Consider the following 18,322-nt stretch of genomic DNA (forward strand, 5'->3'; position numbering starts at 1 on the left):
AAAGAATAATTTATACAACCAATGGATGAATTTAACGTCAAGTTATAAGCTTTTATTTACATAACATGGATAAGCGACATAACTTTTGTCAGGGAGTGTACGCTGTGCCATTACGGCCTCCTAAATGTATTAAAAGCAAGACTATATTAAATGCAAACGTACCTGAAGCATTTCTGAAACACTCCCATGGTGCCAAAAGGGCAAGCACAGAAAAACGCCAACCAGGTCCGGGCAAGACATCTGGACATTTCATATCTGACCTCCACACTGCCAAACCAGCAACCATGGATGAAGAGTAAGACAGGTCCAGACACAGATGCAAAATCAAATAGAGCCTATGGGGGAGGGGAGGGCTGCTGCTAGTGTGTACAGCAGCCTAGATCAATCACGATAAAGACAGCTAAAATGGCGTGCATAACCAAGCGCGCAAGGCAAAAGTGGGCGTCAGCCACAAACCAATATCAAATAAAAAAGCCAAAAAGCCATTTTATCTGTCTTTATCGTGATTGATCTAGGCTGTTGTACACACTTGCAGCAGCCCTACCCTCCCCCATAGGCTCTACTTGATTATGTATCTGTGTCTGGGCCTGTTTCACCCTTCATCCATGGTTGCTGGTTTGGCTGTGTGGAGGTCAGATCTGAAATGTCCGAACATCTTGTCCGGACCCGGTTGATGTTTTTCTGCGCTTGCCCTTTTGGCGCCAGGGAAGTGTTTCAGAAATGCTTCAGGTACGTTTGCATTCAATATAGTATGTCTTTTAATACATTTAAGAGGCCATAATGGCACAGCGTATATAATAAAACGTAGAGTAGGACTGCCCCTATCTGAGAATGCTGTGACGTGGTGGGGTAGCTGTTTGCTAAATCTCTCACTTTAAAGTACAGTTAGAAATCAATATGTGCATATGCACTTTATGCATTGCGTGCTGACCATAGACAGCGCTAGCTTCTTGGGTTTTTTATTTGATGTTGAAAATTAAACTTTTTTCTTCAAGCAGGATAATATAAATCATGATGCACAGATTATACACATATTCATTTTTGTGGGAAAACTGTCATGATTTTTATTCATACCAACAAGGAGAACATCTACAAGATGTTTGTATGTTTGTATGTTCCCCCACATTTACATGGGTTTCCCCTGGAACTTCGGTGTCCTACCACACTCCAAAGACATACTGATAGGGAAATAAGATTATGAGCCCAAATGGGGACAGTGATGATGATATCTGTAAATTGCTGTCGAAATTAGTAGCGCTACATAAACAAGTCAAATGAATGAATTAATAGATACAGTATATGCTAGTTAGGCTTTGTGCCATGGAGCAGACAAATATAACTAAAACCTTCATATTTTATCCTTGGAGAAGTAAACTAGCGTCAAGTGATTAGAGATTTAATTGCATATGCTATGTAATTAAGTTGCACATCATTCCTCTTTTTAGTTTAAAATAAATTAAAGGTCTAATACGCTTCGTTTAAAATACAGTACATCCTAATGGAACTGTCCAATTAAATGTTTCAATCTAATGCAATTAAAATATATTTCGTGCAGATATCTCTTGTTAAATAAGTTCAGCATTATAATTTTTTTTTCTTTTTTTGTCTTTACATTTTTATGAGAAAATTATTTTAAGTTTTGATATTTGTGGGATGATTTACAGATTTTTAAAGGGAACCAGTCAGTCCATTCATGCTGCCCAAAAAAAGAAGAGCATGAATCAGATCCTGGCTTGACTGCACGATTGCAACCATGCATGTTTCACTTTCAATCATCAAAATGTTTAGTTGAAATAAATGACCAGTTTTGGCCAAACAATTTAGGAGAAAGCAAAGTTAGTGATCTAAGGGGGACTATAGGCTGAGACAAGACTAATTCAGTGCCGCACTCATCCGGTTTCTCCCTGCACCGTTCTACTGGATTAATAGCTCTCTACTAAGTCAGCAGATATATGTCAATCAATTGTATAAACAGACTTATCACTTGAATCGCCACTCCAGGGGGGGGTTTTCAGCGGTGGAGTGGTGCTACAAATTTAAGGTCCTTGACCCTAGACTTATACTTGCCCTCCGTGTTCACTTTTTATTGGTGCTGCTCCATTTCCACTGTGCAATCTGTTGTGAATTCCGTTCTCGAACTCCCTCCTGTGGTCATGAATGGTACTTCGGTGAGTTCTGTCCTTGGACTCCCTCTGGTGGCTGTGAGGGGAGCTGCTGGTTCTGAGATTCCTTCCCCAGCTGCCCTCGTTTAGGGCTAGGCTAGGATTCTCTTTAACTCCACTCAGATTGTTACTCCATGCCAGCTGTCAATGTTCTAGTACTGGTTCAGATCTCTCCTGGATCTTTCTGAGGACCTGTCTACTCCAGCAAAAGCTAAGTTCCGGCTTGTTCATTTTTTACTTATGGTTTTTCTTGCTAAGTTCTAGTCCAGCTTGCTATCATGAAGCTGCCTGGCTAGCTGGAAGCTCTGGGGGTGCAGAGTGGCACCACCGCACCGTGAGTCGGTGCGGGGGTATTTTTTGCACACTCTGCGTGGTTTTTGTAGTTTGTTGTGTTGACCGCAAAGATCCCTTTTCTATCCTCAATCTGTTTAGTTAGACTGGCCTCTCTTTGCTAAAGCCTATTTCATCCTGTTTTTGTGATTTCCTCTTAACTCACAGTCAATACTTGTGGGGGGCTGCTTTTACCTTTGGGGAAATTTCTCTGAGGCAAGTGAGGCTTTGTTTCCTTTCTTTAGGGGTAGTTAGCTCTTAGGCTGTGAAGAGGCGTCTAGGCAGAGTCAGGCACGCTCCACGGCAATTTCTAGTTGTGTTGATAGGAGTAGGGTTTGCGGTCAGCAGAGTTCCCATTTCCCCAGAGCTCGTCCTGATTCCGTGTTTAACTATCAGGTCATTCCTGGTGCACCTAACCACCAGGTCCATAACAGTACAGCTGGCCCACAAAGTGTTAATGCATCTCAATAGAGGGAAAAGAGAAGTTCTGAGACCATTTTTTTTTCCTCTGCAGTGTGTTTTGCCTTTCTTTTCCCCTTAAACTCTGGGTGGTTCAGAACTCAGGTTTGGATATGGACATTCAAGGTCTGTCCTCTAGTGTAGATCAACTCGCTGCAAGGGTACAAAACATTCAAGATTATGTAGTTCAGAATCCTATGTTGGAGCCTAGAATTCCAATTCCTGATTTGTTTTCTGGGGATAGATCTAAATTTCTGAATTTCAAAAACAATTGTAAACTGTTTCTTGCTCTGAAACCCTGCTCTTCTGGTGACCCTATTCAGCAAGTGAGAATCATTATTTCTTTGTTGCGTGGCGACCCTCAAGACTGGGCATTCGCCCTGGTGCCAGGAGATCCTGCATTGCGTAATGTAGATGCGTTTTTTCTGGCGCTGGGATTGCTTTATGATGAACCGAATTCTGTGGATCAGGCAGAGAAAATTTTGCTGGCTTTGTGTCAGGGTCAGGATGAAGCGGAGGTATATTGCCAGAAGTTCAGAAAGTGGTCTGTGCTTACTCAGTGGAATGAGTGTGCCCTGGCAGCAATTTTCAGAAAGGGTCTTTCTGAAGCCCTTAAGGATGTTATGGTGGGGTTCCCCACGCCTGCTGGTCTGAATGAATCAATGTCCTTGGCCATACAGATCGATCGGTGCTTACGTGAGCGCAAAACTGTGCACCATTTGGCGGTATCCTCTGAGCAGAGGCCTGAGCCTATGCAATGTGATAGGACTTTGACCAGAGCTGAACGGCAAGAACATAGACGTCAGAATGGGCTGTGTTTTTACTGTGGTGACTCCACTCATGCTATCTCTGATTGTCCTAAGCGCACTAAGCGGTTCGCTAGGTCTGTCACCATTGATACTGTACAGCCTAAATTTCTTTTGTCCGTTACTCTGATTTGCTCTTTGTCATCCTATTCTGTTATGGCATTTGTGGATTCAGGCGCTGCACTGAATTTGATGGACTTAGAGTTTGCCAGGCGCTGTGTTTTTTTCTTGGAGCCCTTGCAGCATCCCATTCCTTTGAGGGGAATTGATGCTACGCCTTTGGCCAAGAATAAGCTTCAGCACTGGACCCAGTTGACCATGTGCATGGCTCCTGTGCATCAGGAGGATATTCGCTTTTTGGTGTTGCATAATCTGCATGATGTGGTCGTGTTGGGTTTGCCATGGCTGCAGGTCCATAATCCAGTATTGGATTGGAAATCAATGTCGGTGTCCAGTTGGGGCTGTCAAGGGGTACATGGGGATGTTTCATTGTTGTCAATTTCTTCCTCCACTCCTTCTGAAGTCCCTGAGTTTTTGTCGGATTACTGGGATGTATTTGATGAGCCCAAGTCTAGTACCCTACCTCCTCATAGGGATTGTGATTGTGCTATTAATTTGATTCCTGGTAGCAAGTTCCCTAAGGGATGACTTTTCAATTTGTCTGTGCCAGAACACGCCACTATGTGGAGTTATATAAAGGAGTCCTTGGAGAAAGGGCATATCCGCCCGTCGTCGTCACCATTGGGAGCAGGGTTCTTTTTTGTGGCCAAGAAGGATGGTTCTCGGAGACCTTGTATAGATTACCGCCTTCTTAATAAAATCACGGTCAAATTTCAGTACCCTTTGCCTCTACTGTCTGATTTATTTGCTCGGATTAAGGGGGCTAGTTGGTTCACCAAGATAGACCTTCGAGGGGCGTATAATCTCGTGCGTATTAAACAGGGTGATGAATGGAAAACAGCATTTAATACGCCCGAGGGCCATTTTGAGTACCTGGTGATGCCATTCGGCCTTTCTAGTGCTCCCTCTGTGTTTCAGTCCTTTATGCATGACATCTTCCGAAAGTATCTGGATAGATTCATGATCGTATATTTGGATGATATTTTGGTCTTTTCGGATGATTGGGAGTCCCATGTGAAGCAGGTCAGAATGGTGTTCCAGGTCCTTCGTGCTAATTCCTTGTTTGTGAAGGGATCTAAGTGTCTCTTTGGAGTTCAGAAGGTTTCCTTTTTGGGCTTCATTTTTTCCCCTTCTACTATCGAGATGGATCCTGTTAAAGTCCAAGCTATTTATGATTGGACTCGGCCTACATCTGTGAAGAGCCTTCAGAAATTTCTGGGCTTTGCCAATTTTTACCGTCGCTTCATCGCTAATTTTTCTAGTGTTGTTAAACCGTTGACTGATTTGACCAAGAAGGGTGCTGATATGGTGAATTGGTCCTCTGCAGCCGTTGAGGCTTTTCAGGAGTTGAAACGTCGTTTCTCTTCGGCTCCTGTGTTGTGTCAGCCAGATGTTTCGCTCCTTTTTCAGGTCGAGGTTGATGCTTTTTTGGTCGCTGTTTTTCTCCCGTTTCAATTTTGTGGTTTCGTACCTTCCGGGTTCTAAGAATGTGAAGGCTGATGCCCTTTCAAGGAGTTTTGTGCCTGATTCTCCTGGGGTTCCTGGGCCGGCTGGTATTCTCAGAGAGGGGGTAGTTCTGTCTGCCATCTCCCCTGATTTGCGGCGGGTGCTGCAGGAGTTCCAGGCTGATAGACCTGACCGTTGTCCAGCGGAGAAACTGTTTGTCCCTGATAGATGGACTAATAGAGTTATCTCTGAGGTTCATTCTTCGGTGTTGGCTGGTCATCCTGGGATTTTTGGTACCAGAGATTTGGTGGCTAGGTCCTTTTGGTGGCCTTCCTTGTCGCGGGATGTGCGTTCTTTTGTGCAGTCTTGTGGGACTTGTGCTCGGGCTAAGCCCTGCTGTTCTCGTGCCAGTGGGTTACTTTTGCCCTTGCCGGTCCCGAAAAGGCCCTGGACGCATGTTTCCATGGATTTTATTTCAGATCTTCCTGTTTCTCAAAGGATGTCGGTCATCTGGGTGGTTTGTGATCGCTTCTCTAAAATGGTCCATTTGGTATCCTTGCCTAAATTGCCTTCTTCCTCTGATTTGGTTCCATTATTTTTCCAACATGTGGTTCGTTTGCATGGCATTCCGGAGAACATCGTGTCTGACAGAGGTTCCCAGTTTGTTTCAAGGTTTTGGCGGTCCTTTTGTGCTAAAATGGGCATTGATTTGTCTTTTTCTTCGGCTTTCCATCCTCAGACAAATGGCCAAACCGAACGAACCAATCAGACTTTGGAAACTTATCTGAGATGTTTTGTTTCTGCGGATCAGGATGATTGGGTGACCTTCTTGCCATTGGCTGAGTTCGCCCTTAATAATCGGGCCAGTTTGGCTACTTTGGTTTCGCCTTTTTTTTGTAATTCTGGTTTTCATCCTCGTTTTTCTTCAGGGCAGGTTGAGCCTTCGGACTGTCCTGGTGTGGAGTATGTGGTGGAGAAGATTTTGGATTCTCGTATTTCGAGATGAAAACTTCAGTACTTGGTCAAATGGAAGGGCTATGGTCAGGAGGATAATTCCTGGGTTGTTGCCTCTGATGCCATGCTGCCGATTTAGTCCGTGCCTTTCATTTGGCTCGTCCTGATCGGCCTGGGGGCTCTGGTGAGGGTTCGGTGACCCCTCCTCAAGGGGGGGTACTGTTGTGAATTCCGTTCTCGAACTCCCTCCTGTGGTCATGAATGGTACTTCGGTGAGTTCTGTCCTTGGACTCCCTCTGGTGGCTGTGAGGGGAGCTGCTGGTTCTGAGATTCCTTCCCCAGCTGCCCTCATTTAGGGCTAGGCTAGGATTCTCTTTAACTCCACTCAGATCGTTACTCCATGCCAGCTGTCAATGTTCTAGTACTGGTTCAGATCTCTCCTGGATCTTTCTGAGGACCTGTCTACTCCAGCAAAAGCTAAGTTCCGGCTTGTTCATTTGTTACTTATGGTTTTTCTTGCTAAGTTCTAGTCCAGCTTGCTATCATGAAACTGCCTGGCTAGCTGGAAGCTCTGGGGGTGCAGAGTGGCACCACCGCACCGTGAGTCGGTGCGGGGGTATTTTTTGCACACTCTGCGTGGTTTTTGTAGTTTGTTGTGTTGACTGCAAAGATCCCTTTTCTATCCTCAATCTGTTTAGTTAGACTGGCCTCTCTTTGCTAAAGCCTATTTCATCCTGTGTTTGTGATTTCCTCTTAACTCACAGTCAATACTTGTGGGGGGCTGCTTATACCTTTGGGGAAATTTCTTTGAGGCAAGTGAGGCTTTGTTTCCTTTCTTTAGGGGTAGTTAGCTATTAGGCTGTGAAGAGGCGTCTAGGCAGAGTCAGGCACGCTCCACGGCTATTTCTAGTTGTGTTGATAGGAGTAGGGTTTGCGGTCAGCAGAGTTCCCATTTCCCCAGAGCTCGTCCCGATTCCGTGTTTAACTATCAGGTCATTCCTGGTGCACCTAACCACCAGGTCCATAACAGCAATCTTGTCACTAGAACTTCTGACTGACCAGAAGTAAAAAGTTATGTCACAAGCTTTAAGTCTATGAGAGTCAGAATAAGGCTCTCATAGACCTACATTGATTAGTGACCTCCGGCACTTCCAGCTAATACTGGAGCAAACCGGCAGGTCAACAGGTAGGTATAAGGGCAGCGTCAAGGACCTTAGATTAGAAGCACAACTTCAGCACTGAAATAAAAAAATTGCTGAAGTGATGCCTTAAATTTTCCATCTTGTGCCAAGATTGATTAAAAAGGTTGTTTCAAAATGACAAACCCTAATTAGAATGAAGCATGTCTATATCCAAATTCCTTTAGAAGCTGAGGCTGCACATGCATTACCCCTCCGAAGGCTGCCATGAGTAGCCAGATAAGCAAGAAATGTAATTATATGTTAATCAACAAGGTATCTAGAAAAGAGTGGTCTTCATGAGACGGTCTTTACAAATGTGGACCTTTACATCTTTGTTTAATTTTACTATGAAATATATAAAATATTGCCCATTATTCTATGACTGAGTCAATTTACAAATTTTACTTTTGCATACTTAATTCCACATCCAAGGTCAATAACTAAAAAATGAATAACATGTATGCAAATACTTTCTGAAAATTCTAATATTTATTTCTGATGATATTAAAATCCCCTGATCCCATTATACTCAGAATTGCTTAATTCAGGAGTGTCATCGCCAATTAACACCTGTTCATTTTCATTTTTTGAGGGGCTTTTTTGGGGGAATGTTTCTTCTTCTACCTCTGACATTGGTTTGTCATTTACTCCACACTGCGTTTTGGAAGTATTTTGTGTTAAGTGCTTTGAAAGGTTCTGAAAGAAAACATTGTAATTGCTCTTGTCTTTAAACATAGTGCAGCCTTCTGCCAACAGTCTTACAACCTCCTCTGTGAAGTCTGCTATAACATTCTCCGAAATGCCATTTTCTGCACAATGCTGGCATATTGCGATAATTTGGTGTCCACACAGAAGATAAATCCGCATATGCTCTGTATCACAGGGTTACATTGCTCTAGTCTTTCAGAGCGTGAACCAAAAATCCCATTCATCACACTGCTTGTCTTTTTACTGCAAAGACGTACTCATGGAACAAATGTACTTGACAACAAAATCACAACCACCCTAGGTTATCTTCAGCCTTGAAAATAAACTATGCTGAAAATTCCACTCCCCTAAGCATAAAAAAGACGAATCTGAGTGAATCAGATGAGCTAAAAAATGGAAAAAAATTGTTGAAAAAAGTTATTGATCTACCTGTCCCTGTTGTATTAAAATGAATAATTTATTTTTTACTACATGAAAATATATAGTACTCACAGAATAAAATTGTGTATATCTTCAAAAAAAGAAACGCGTTTCGGGGATGAGATTTCCCTCTATCTCTGTTCTTCCTTCAGTCAAAGAGGTAGGTCTTGTCTTTGGCACCTTTTCGGCTTTAAGGGCTTGTTAATCAGACAGCACATTGATCCATGTTATTCAGCAGGGCTCTTCAAATTAATGTTTTTTTTATTGGTTTGAATGTATGTAAGAAAAAAATTGCAACATGCACTACTTTCATCTGAGTCTTGGATGAAACTCACGCTGTCAAGTCTATGGATGTGAGAAAGGAAATCGGATCCCACACGGACCATCCAATTTTTTCTGATATATTTCTATTATAAACCTAAGAAATGTAGATGTTTTATTGTAGTTATATTAAAATGGATCGCACATGGACTTCATGTGGACATAAAAAATGGATGGCACATGGACGAAAATCTCATGAAAATTAGAAAGAAATCGTTCTCTTTTTCTGGATGAAACTCAGATGATATTTCATACACTTGTCTGCAGGTGCCCTAAATATATTGACTGTTACCAAGTTTGCATCACTTCCACTGGCTGATGACCAAGATCCCCATAAGGGTACAATGCCTTGCGAAAGTATTCGGCCCCTTGGAACTTTTCAACCTTTTCCCACATATCATGCTTCAAACATAAAGATACCAAATGTAAATTTTTGGTGAAGAATCAACAAGTGGAACACAATTGTGAAGTTGAATGAAATGTATTGGTTATTTTACATTTTTGTGGAAATTCAAAAACTGAAACGTGGGGCGTGCAATATTATTCAGCCCCTTTACTTTCAGTGCAGCAAACTCACTCCAGAAGTTCATTGTGGATCTCTGAATGATCCAATGTTGTCCTAAATGACTAATGATGATAAATATAATTCACCTGTGTGTCATCAATTGTCCGTATAAATGCACCTGCTCTGTGATAGTCTCAGGGTTCTGTTTGAAGGACAGAGAGCATCATGAAGACCAAGGAACACAACAGGCAGGTCCGTGATACTGTTCGTTCAACTTTACAATTGTGTTCCACTTGTTGTTGATTCTTCACCAAACATTTACATTTGGTATTTTTATGTTTGAAGCATGATATGTGGGAAAAGGTTGAAAAGTTCCAGGGGACCGAATAATTTCGCAAGGCACTGTATGTGCTCAGGATCAGTAAAAGCTCTGGGTTGGAAGCAGCATACTTGTGCAGCGTTTAACCCACAGCATCCAGCTGTGACAGCATAGTGGATGAGATTCCAAGAATTTCTATGTCCGCTATCGGTCCACAGATGACCACGTCTCTCCCTCAGAGACGGACATGTGGCTCGGCTCTCCAGACCACAGTATATCTATATAACTTGTGGAGACGCGAGTCTCTGTAAGAGAAATTTCACCCGTTCAATGTATTGGACGTGGTGAATCCGCACGGTTCAGTGAACACATGCGGATTCAGCTGCGTTCAATGGACAGCACTGCTTTCGACACAGCAGACATGCGCTGGATCCAAAGCCCTGCCTGATCACCTGCACATACCCTAACATGTTGCTTTTTTGAAGTTATACATAATTTTATCCTCTGCATCATAGATAACTTTAATAAAATATATTTATTGAGAAATCATTTTACAACAATTAAATTCTCCATTTTAACACAGTAAAAGTTGGGAGAGGAATCTTTGAGGATTCTGCCTCTAAGAAGTGACTTAATTTTTTTTCTGTAAAAAGCTTTTCAAAACTTTTTGGAAAAAAAGGCTAAAAATAATTGCCATATGAACAGCATAGTGAATTTTGCATTGAAATGAATAGAAATAGAATTCAAAGAGTATTTGAAGTAGTTTGCAATGTGGATTTTTGATGTAAATGCTCCTTAACCCTCTAATTTGTTTATTATTTTTAACATTTTCTTTTGATTTTATATTTTCTTTCATTAAACTTAATTTTTTTTAGTCTTCTTACTTAACTGGAGATGTTTAATCGCTTATATTATATACTGAAATACGAAATTTTTGCAGAATTTAGAGAAAATCTTAATTACTGATGGAGCTCGGCCTGAGGCTGAGTTTCACAGAAGTAACAAGATAAGAGGGAACGGAAATTCATGTAGAATTGGGCATTCAGCAGGCTGAGATGTCCCAGCTACCATGGTAAACCATGGTTGCCCCTCATTCAGCAGGCTGCAGGCCCCAGCTACCATGGTAAACCATGGTTGCCCCTCATTCAGCAGGCTGCAGGCCCCAGCTACCATGGTAAACCATGGTTGTCCCTTAATGGTGTTGCAGAGGGCCAATGGGAGTTAGTGCGAGTGAGCACCAAAAACTGCTTTCATTTACATGTTGCAATGAGATTAATAGTAGTTTTAACCCTTTAATGTCATATGCTATCTCCTTGAATCTGATGTGGACTCACTAGATGATCCTGCATCTTTGCTGGCAGAAGATGGCTGATTTAGTCAGCCATCATCTACCTCTAACAGATGCAGGTGAAATAGAGCTTTGCCCCTGGCCGATAACCTGTGAAATGCCAATCTGTAACTGCTGCAATGACAACATATTGGCAAGGGGTAGAGGTGTTCTATGTGCCCTTTGGTGCACTGTTGATGTGATCACAGAGTGCCAATGGGTTATCATTATGGCCTGGTGTCTGCTAAAGACCCCTTTGCCTGTTATGACTGTACTGCTGTGAAAGCCAGCCCATGGCTGGCATTCATAGGAGACTGTGATTCTTGTTATATAGGTACAGCAATGTTGTGGCAATGCTGTATATAGGACATGCGATCAGATAATGGCAGAATCAAGTTCTCTAAGGGGACCAACAAATGCAGTAAAAGTAAAAAAAAAAGTTTTAAAAAATGCAAACAAATTAAAAAGTATAAATCACCACCTTCTCCCCCTTTAAAAATTAAGAAATTAAAAAGTAAATATACATGGTATCGCTGCCTTCATAAACGTCCAATTTACCAATCTGATTAATTTATTTTATATTTTGGTAGAAGTCTTATAAGAAAAATAATCAAAACGCCAGAATTGCAGTTTAACAGACAAAGCAACAACCCAAGAATTGTAATAAAAGGCTATCAAATATTCATATTAAGCCCAAAATGATATAAATAAAAACATCAGCTCAGGGCACAAGAAAAAGCTCTCATACAACTCCATATCATGAAAATTGAAAAGGTTATGGCTCATGAAAAATGTTGTCACAAGCAAATTTATTTATTTTTATTTTTCTCAAATTTCTGGATATCTTTTCACCACTTAAAATTCCCCCCAAAACTATACATGTTCAGCATTTCAATAATCATACTGACCTGGAGAATCATATAACCAGGTCATTTTTACTGTAAAATGAAAGCTGTAAATAATAATAATAAAAAAAACGAATTGAGGAATTGCACTTTTTTGCTATTTTGCTACACTTTTTTTCACATGATAAAATGGATGATGTAATTCAAAAATAAAACTCGTCCTGCAAAAACCAAGCCCTGACATAGCTATGTCAACTGAAAAATAAAAATGTTACAGCTCTTTGAATAAGAGGAAAAAATAGACAAAAACTCAAAAATGAAAAATCGCCCGACCGTTAAAGGGAATCTGTCAGCATGCTATTGCTACCTCACCTGTGAGCAGTGTAACGTAGACAAAGAAACCCTGAATCCAATTATGTCACTTAGTTTACTGAGTGAGGCAGTTCTGACACAATCAGAGCTGTGAGATTTAGAATGAAGCAGAGTTAAGAAAGCTAACCCTGCCCACATCAGACTGTCTGTGTGCAAAGTCGATAGACAGTGACGTGCTTAGTTGCTGAACTAATCCGAAAATGTTAATCTCTTAGTGATAAATCCTTCACATGTAATATAGAGGCCATCTACAGCCTTTTTAAGGTGTTCTCTTCATACTCAGGCACCCATGGAATGACGTACAGTTTTGGGAGGGTGGTTGAAGATTCCCGCTCCAAACCCCTTCTAAAGCTATTTTAGTAGATATGATTACCTGTGTTATTGGTGTTTTAGCCACTAGATGGCGGAGGTTTGCAGATTCTGGAAATAACTAGTTTGAGCCGCCCCCAGCGATAGTTGGAAACTGAAGGATGACTGAGAGTTGCAGGTGGCCATCTTAGAGTGCAGTTAGTGAGAGACAGATGTGACAGGAGCTGGTCAGATTACTGAGGAAAGGTGCAACTGTTCCTGTGATTCCTGTCAGAGAAGTAAAATCACGTTTGGGGGATGACTACGGTTGGATGCAGAGTTGTATTCCACCCAAAGCATTGGCTGTGACGTAAATGGCCTTCTGCTAGCCTGTCAGGCAAATACTGCACTCCAGGTGACAAGCCCAGGATCCACTCGACAGTCTCCCTGCTAAATGGCCGTTCAGATGATTAGACATCCACTTCTGTGATCAGTACAATCAGACAGCCACTTCTGTGAGCAGTTAATGGCTGGTAAGTACTGAGACCAGGCCCCATCACAGGGTTCCCGGTAGGTGCATGCACACAGACTTTAGAGTTTGGCGCCAAACCTAAATTTTCAGTTAGAAGTATGGTTTGCTAAGAGGGCTGTGTGAACCTTAGCTAGAAACTCCCCTCAGTGGATGAGCTTGTGTATAGACAGCATAATAGAATTGGAATTTTAGAGAATTGTTAAGTTTGTGAATCTCTGTTCTGCACCACTGCAGGGGCCGCCTCTTGCACTCATCTAACTACACCCTTGCTCAGGGTAACTCCCGTTTAGTGCATTAGGCAGAATCACGGGTCAGGCAAATTATAGTGTACCCGATAGCACATACTGGGCCTATTGGTTGTGCAGCGCAGGGGACCTACCTGATCCGGGCTAGATGTGTGTGTGGTAGTTAGTGGTGTTTCTTTCTTGCATATCCAGGGTAACACTGTTTTCATTGTTTGTAAAAACTAGTTCCTAAGCCGGTGGGCTTAGCTCAACTTCCATTTTGGGGGTGACAGGTTCCCTTTAAACGAAAGGTTTGCTATAGGCAACAAAGATAGTTTTTCTTTTAGCCAGATTTCATTAATTTGCTATAAAATATAGGTCTATATAAAATATATTGCCTCTATGAGTGTTCTTACCAACATTTCAGTTTGTACACCGCACTAAATCCTTGCCAGCAAAACTACAGGCAAATTTATCTTAATGCCGTCTTGCAACGGTATATTGTAATCCCCTAATACATCACTGATGAACTCCAGTATCTTAACCATTCAATAAAGTAGAGAGCTAAATAATCTCATGATTGTTTCCCGTTTTCTTGGCCATCATAACATCCACATATAATGAAGCATAATATTGTAACCATGGAAACTCTCTATTTTGCTCTGAATACTTTCAACAGCCAAGTTTTATTTTACAAGTTTTCAGTACCTTTTTGACACCGTTTCTTAGCATGTTTTACAATCTGCTTCCAGCATAAATGTCTGTCTGATCTAAGCCAGAGAGACTATAAAATGTTAGCTGCAGCAGCAACAAGGATCTTCTAGGTAGCTTCACTCTTTGTGTTTTTATACCCGGTAAAGGATTGAAATCCCTTTGAGAGACATGAAAGTATTTTGTGCAGTGCAGGCTGCATTGCTTACTTAAGCCGTCCCTTCACTATAGGCAGATACAACACATCCTGGACAAATACATCAAGCTGAATGTGCCCCTGACCATAAGTAATTCAGAAATGCTAAGAAATGTGCTCTGACTGTCGGTAGTGACGAAATACCGAGACATAGAGGTGAGAGGATCATTTTAAATTAAAATCTGCCGGATTCACCAAAATATTCCCCAAAATTTTGATATGTGTCAAATATATTTACGACGAATCACAATGTTAAAAAGGCTCTAATTGTCGAGAGCGAGCAAGACCAAATTATTAGCACATTACGTAGCACATTAGCACATTATGTATGGTTGACATTTTTTCTCAAATTTTGAGACTGAGTGTTAGGGCTGGTGGAACGCACCGAATAAATATAAAGATAGTAAAAGGTGAATTCGCAGCCCGGGGTCCATCGTGCAGAGATGGAACCTGCTGCTAGGTAATGGCAGCACTATATGTAGGTACTACGCCAGAATAAACACGGGTTCCGCCATCCGGTATGAACTGATGCGAGCTCTGTTGCTTCACAGACTCGCAGGGAAACAAAGGAAATGGTGTGCCCTGTTAGCAGTCACAGGATACAGCAGATGGACGCTAGTGGGATCCCTGAAACCCACCCCCACTATGCTGGTGATTGATCTCGCTCTGACCCTCAGTGGCTTTTAAGCCCGCGCCTGAGGACGCCCTGAGTCAGATGCTGAGATCAAGCGGGAGTTCCCACCCTACACTGACCGGTTGTCAGAACTGATTTAAGATTACCGCACAGAGTGCGTACAGCGTACAGCGCCGCTCTGGCGGACGCCACTAACCACCCTAACTAGGGCTAGGAAAGAGCACTGATTGCGCACGGCACCGCAATGGTGGTCGCTGCAGGTTTGACGCAGTAGGATCGTGCTCTTGTGTTTAGGATAGCTAGGTAGCTCCAACATTCATGAGCATTCAACAACACTAGGAATGGGAATGATTAAGGAGCAATCACTAGAACAGGCATACATCCACATACGATAACAGGTTTATACTAGGTTTTTATAGCGGAAGCTCTCCAGGACCTTCCTAATGGTCCAATAGGTGCTGCTACAGGACCTGAGCATGTGACCCCTGACCTCCAATGGGAGGTCGTCCCTTGGGCATGCTCAGAAGAAGAAAAGCAGGACTTAGTCCCAGGGGCGCCCGCTCGCCGCTGATCAGTACTGGTTACGATGGCTGAGCCTGGAAGGATAGCAGTAGCCAGCCACACAGTATCAGCTTGAGCCAGATGCTGGGACCGACGTCTCTGCTGAGCAGACTCCACTGCGGCTGGAGGAGAATGGGAGACTGCAGCGGAGATGGTTCGAGATTCCCCCTGTGCAGTGACGGGAACTCGACACCGAACACTGAGAGTGCTGAAAAGTTGCAAAAAAGTCAAAGTGAAAGAACATTTTTTATGTTGTGCAAAATTCATAAATGTCATGTACCATCTTAAATAATTTGGCACAAAATATCAACAAATAGCAAAAGAAAAAAGAAAAAGAAAACTGTTAAGAAAAAAAACAGGAAATGATGAACCGGTTCAAAGTATAATTCATTCAAATAACCAATTTCAAACACCCAAAATTAATTTAGGTGTCTATATTTATGTTCCTGAAATAAAGTTGAAGGTTATAGTCCACTCACAGGGTGCCGGATATATTTTCACTGTAAAAGGGTCTATAGATTCTAGGGGTTCAAGCTCTCTGGTAGTCACTAGGAAATGCACAGATAAGGGGGTTTAGATCAAAGTAGAATAACATTTATCATCCTTCATAAACATTACAGCTAACAAATGAGAACAGCTTTTCTGTAGTAGAAATGAATAAGACAGGCAGTCTTTTCTTCAGGCACAATGCAACAAAGTAAATGTAGCCGCCTTCCCAATCTCAGTATTTCAGGCATTATCAGCTAAAGAAGTTTTAAATGCGTTCACCAAACAAACACACCTCTACAGTATTCAACTGTGGCACAACTCCACCCTGCTGAGCTAAACCAGCTGCTGTTATTAGACCTGTAAGCCCAGGGCGGGATTACGGGAAAGACCATTCTCACTCAGACTCGATTGGTTCCTCTTAAATTCCGGTCCCAAATTCCATTAAAATTGAAACTCTCTCAGTACTCTCATGTTACTAATACAGACTTTACATTACCAAGGTCAACCACTTTGGTGAAACATATCTGCTAACAGGACCTTACCTCCTGCTTTCTTACAAGGTATTTGGAAATAGTATTGCATGTGTAACAACATCTTTCATACTTTCATAGACAATAGTAGCCATGGATGTCATGCCTGGATAGACCTAGTCTGACAGAGCAGACTGCATTTAATTCTATAGATATATAGAACTGCATTACTGCATATACTGTATTATGTAAATCTCCACTGTAGGAATTTTATGTTATTAATTATATCATTATTCTTCATTGTAATAACTGTATTAATGGAGTAGAATGTAAGTTTTTGCAAAAAGTCATATTTATTTTAGAAATTAATATTTATGCTCATTCATAATCCTAAAGGTTAAGCAAATATATAAATATAAAAAGAAAGATTGAATACAGAACCCCTACTGAGAAGTTTAAGCCTATTAGAAGCTAAATAGAAGATATGTTTATCTAGATAGACTTACACTGTCTACCTTGCCCCATGTCACGTAATCCAGAGATGATATACTAATAGCGAAAATAGGAATAATAATTCAGATCATATTTACTTATAGAAGATAATTTAAATATAGTTTCCACTTTATATCCTTTTAGAAAGAATGAAAAATGGTAGCAGCTGTTATACTGTAGAAAACAATGAAAAAATGTAATCAAGTAATTCGTTTCCACAATGTATGTAACTATAAATCGATGGATAGTTTAGTAATAGTCATATACAGTGGTATGTAAAAGTTTGGGCACACATGGTCAATATTACTGTTATTGTGAACAATTAAATAAGTTGAAGATGAAATTATCTCTAAAAGGCCTAAAGTTAAAGATGACACAATTCCTTTGTATTTTAGTCTAAAAAAAATATGTTGCCTAAAATACAAATTATGCCATAATTTGTAATAAGGCAAGCAAGATTTTATTCTAGATGCAGGATTGTTTTTAAAAAGAACTTTGGATCCTCATTGTAATTACGGAAGCCAGTAGTTAATTCCATGTAGAGGATCGAAGACTGGATGGTTGAGTCACGATGAAGTTTTCCTCATTATTCTCGCCTCTAGGGCCGGTACATATCTAGACTGGGTTCATAGCCATAAAAGTGAATAAAGAGGACCTCTCATCTCACTAAAGCCTTAAGTCTGGAACCCTCATTATAGAGAGGTGTGGGTCCCATGGTGTCCTATGCTTATGCTATAAAGTTCTAACTATAAATTCTAGAAGACACTTTTCCCATTAACACGTAACTTAAAGTACATCTGTAACCTAATTTCACATAGATTAGTGTGACGCCCGCTAGGGCCGCAGGGTACTCGGTCCAGGTCGGGCAATGTAATAAAAATTAACTTGATGCCACCTGTGGTGTTCGGCAATGAGTGGCCGACCCTGATTAAGCAGACCACTGGGACCGATGGTGATGCAGCTGGGATGGTTCTGCTCCTCACAGGTGGAGCAGGGCCCTAGGGCTACCGGTATAGTTTTGTAAGGGTTCTTGGACGTTGGGCTGCAGGATTGAGGGTGCAGGAAATGACTGGAGGACACAAGGACTGTGGTTTTCTTTGCCTTTACTTGGTAGCTGAAGGTGCAGTCTGGGGCATGGGTAACAGGTGATGATGGGGTCTGGGCAGCCTGGAAGCAACTTAGGATCCACCTAGCCAGGTGGGTTCAGAGGCCTTCCTGCTGCACTCTTTCTTTCAAAGGCACTAAGCTTGGCAGTTACAAGGGATGACACACAGTTTGGTGGTTACAGTAGATAACACACAGCTTGGTGGTTACAATAGATGACACACAGCTTGGTGGTTACAGTAGATGACACACAGCTTGGTAGATGACACAGAGCTTGATGGTTACAGTAGATGACACAGAGCTTTATGGTTACAGTAGATGACACAGAGCTTGGTGGTTACAGTAA

The 18,322-nt window shown here is 41.7% G+C and overlaps 1 protein-coding gene across 6 annotated transcripts in view; it reads right to left on the reverse strand.

Moving 5' to 3' along the window:
- Nucleotides 1-18,322, reverse strand: part of HTR2C (5-hydroxytryptamine receptor 2C) — a 720,745-nt gene that overhangs the window by 200,643 nt on the left and 501,780 nt on the right. The window contains exon 4 of one of the 6 annotated variants that reach the window (XM_077285386.1): nucleotides 15,901-15,969. The exons of the other annotated variants lie outside the window; for them this stretch is intronic. The gene's annotated coding sequence lies outside the window, so the exon portion shown is untranslated. The remainder of the gene's footprint in view (nucleotides 1-15,900; nucleotides 15,970-18,322) is intronic. 6 annotated transcript variants of the gene reach the window in all.

This window comes from Ranitomeya variabilis, chromosome 2 (assembly GCF_051348905.1).
Source record: "Ranitomeya variabilis isolate aRanVar5 chromosome 2, aRanVar5.hap1, whole genome shotgun sequence".
Taxonomy (NCBI): Eukaryota; Metazoa; Chordata; class Amphibia; order Anura; family Dendrobatidae; genus Ranitomeya; species Ranitomeya variabilis.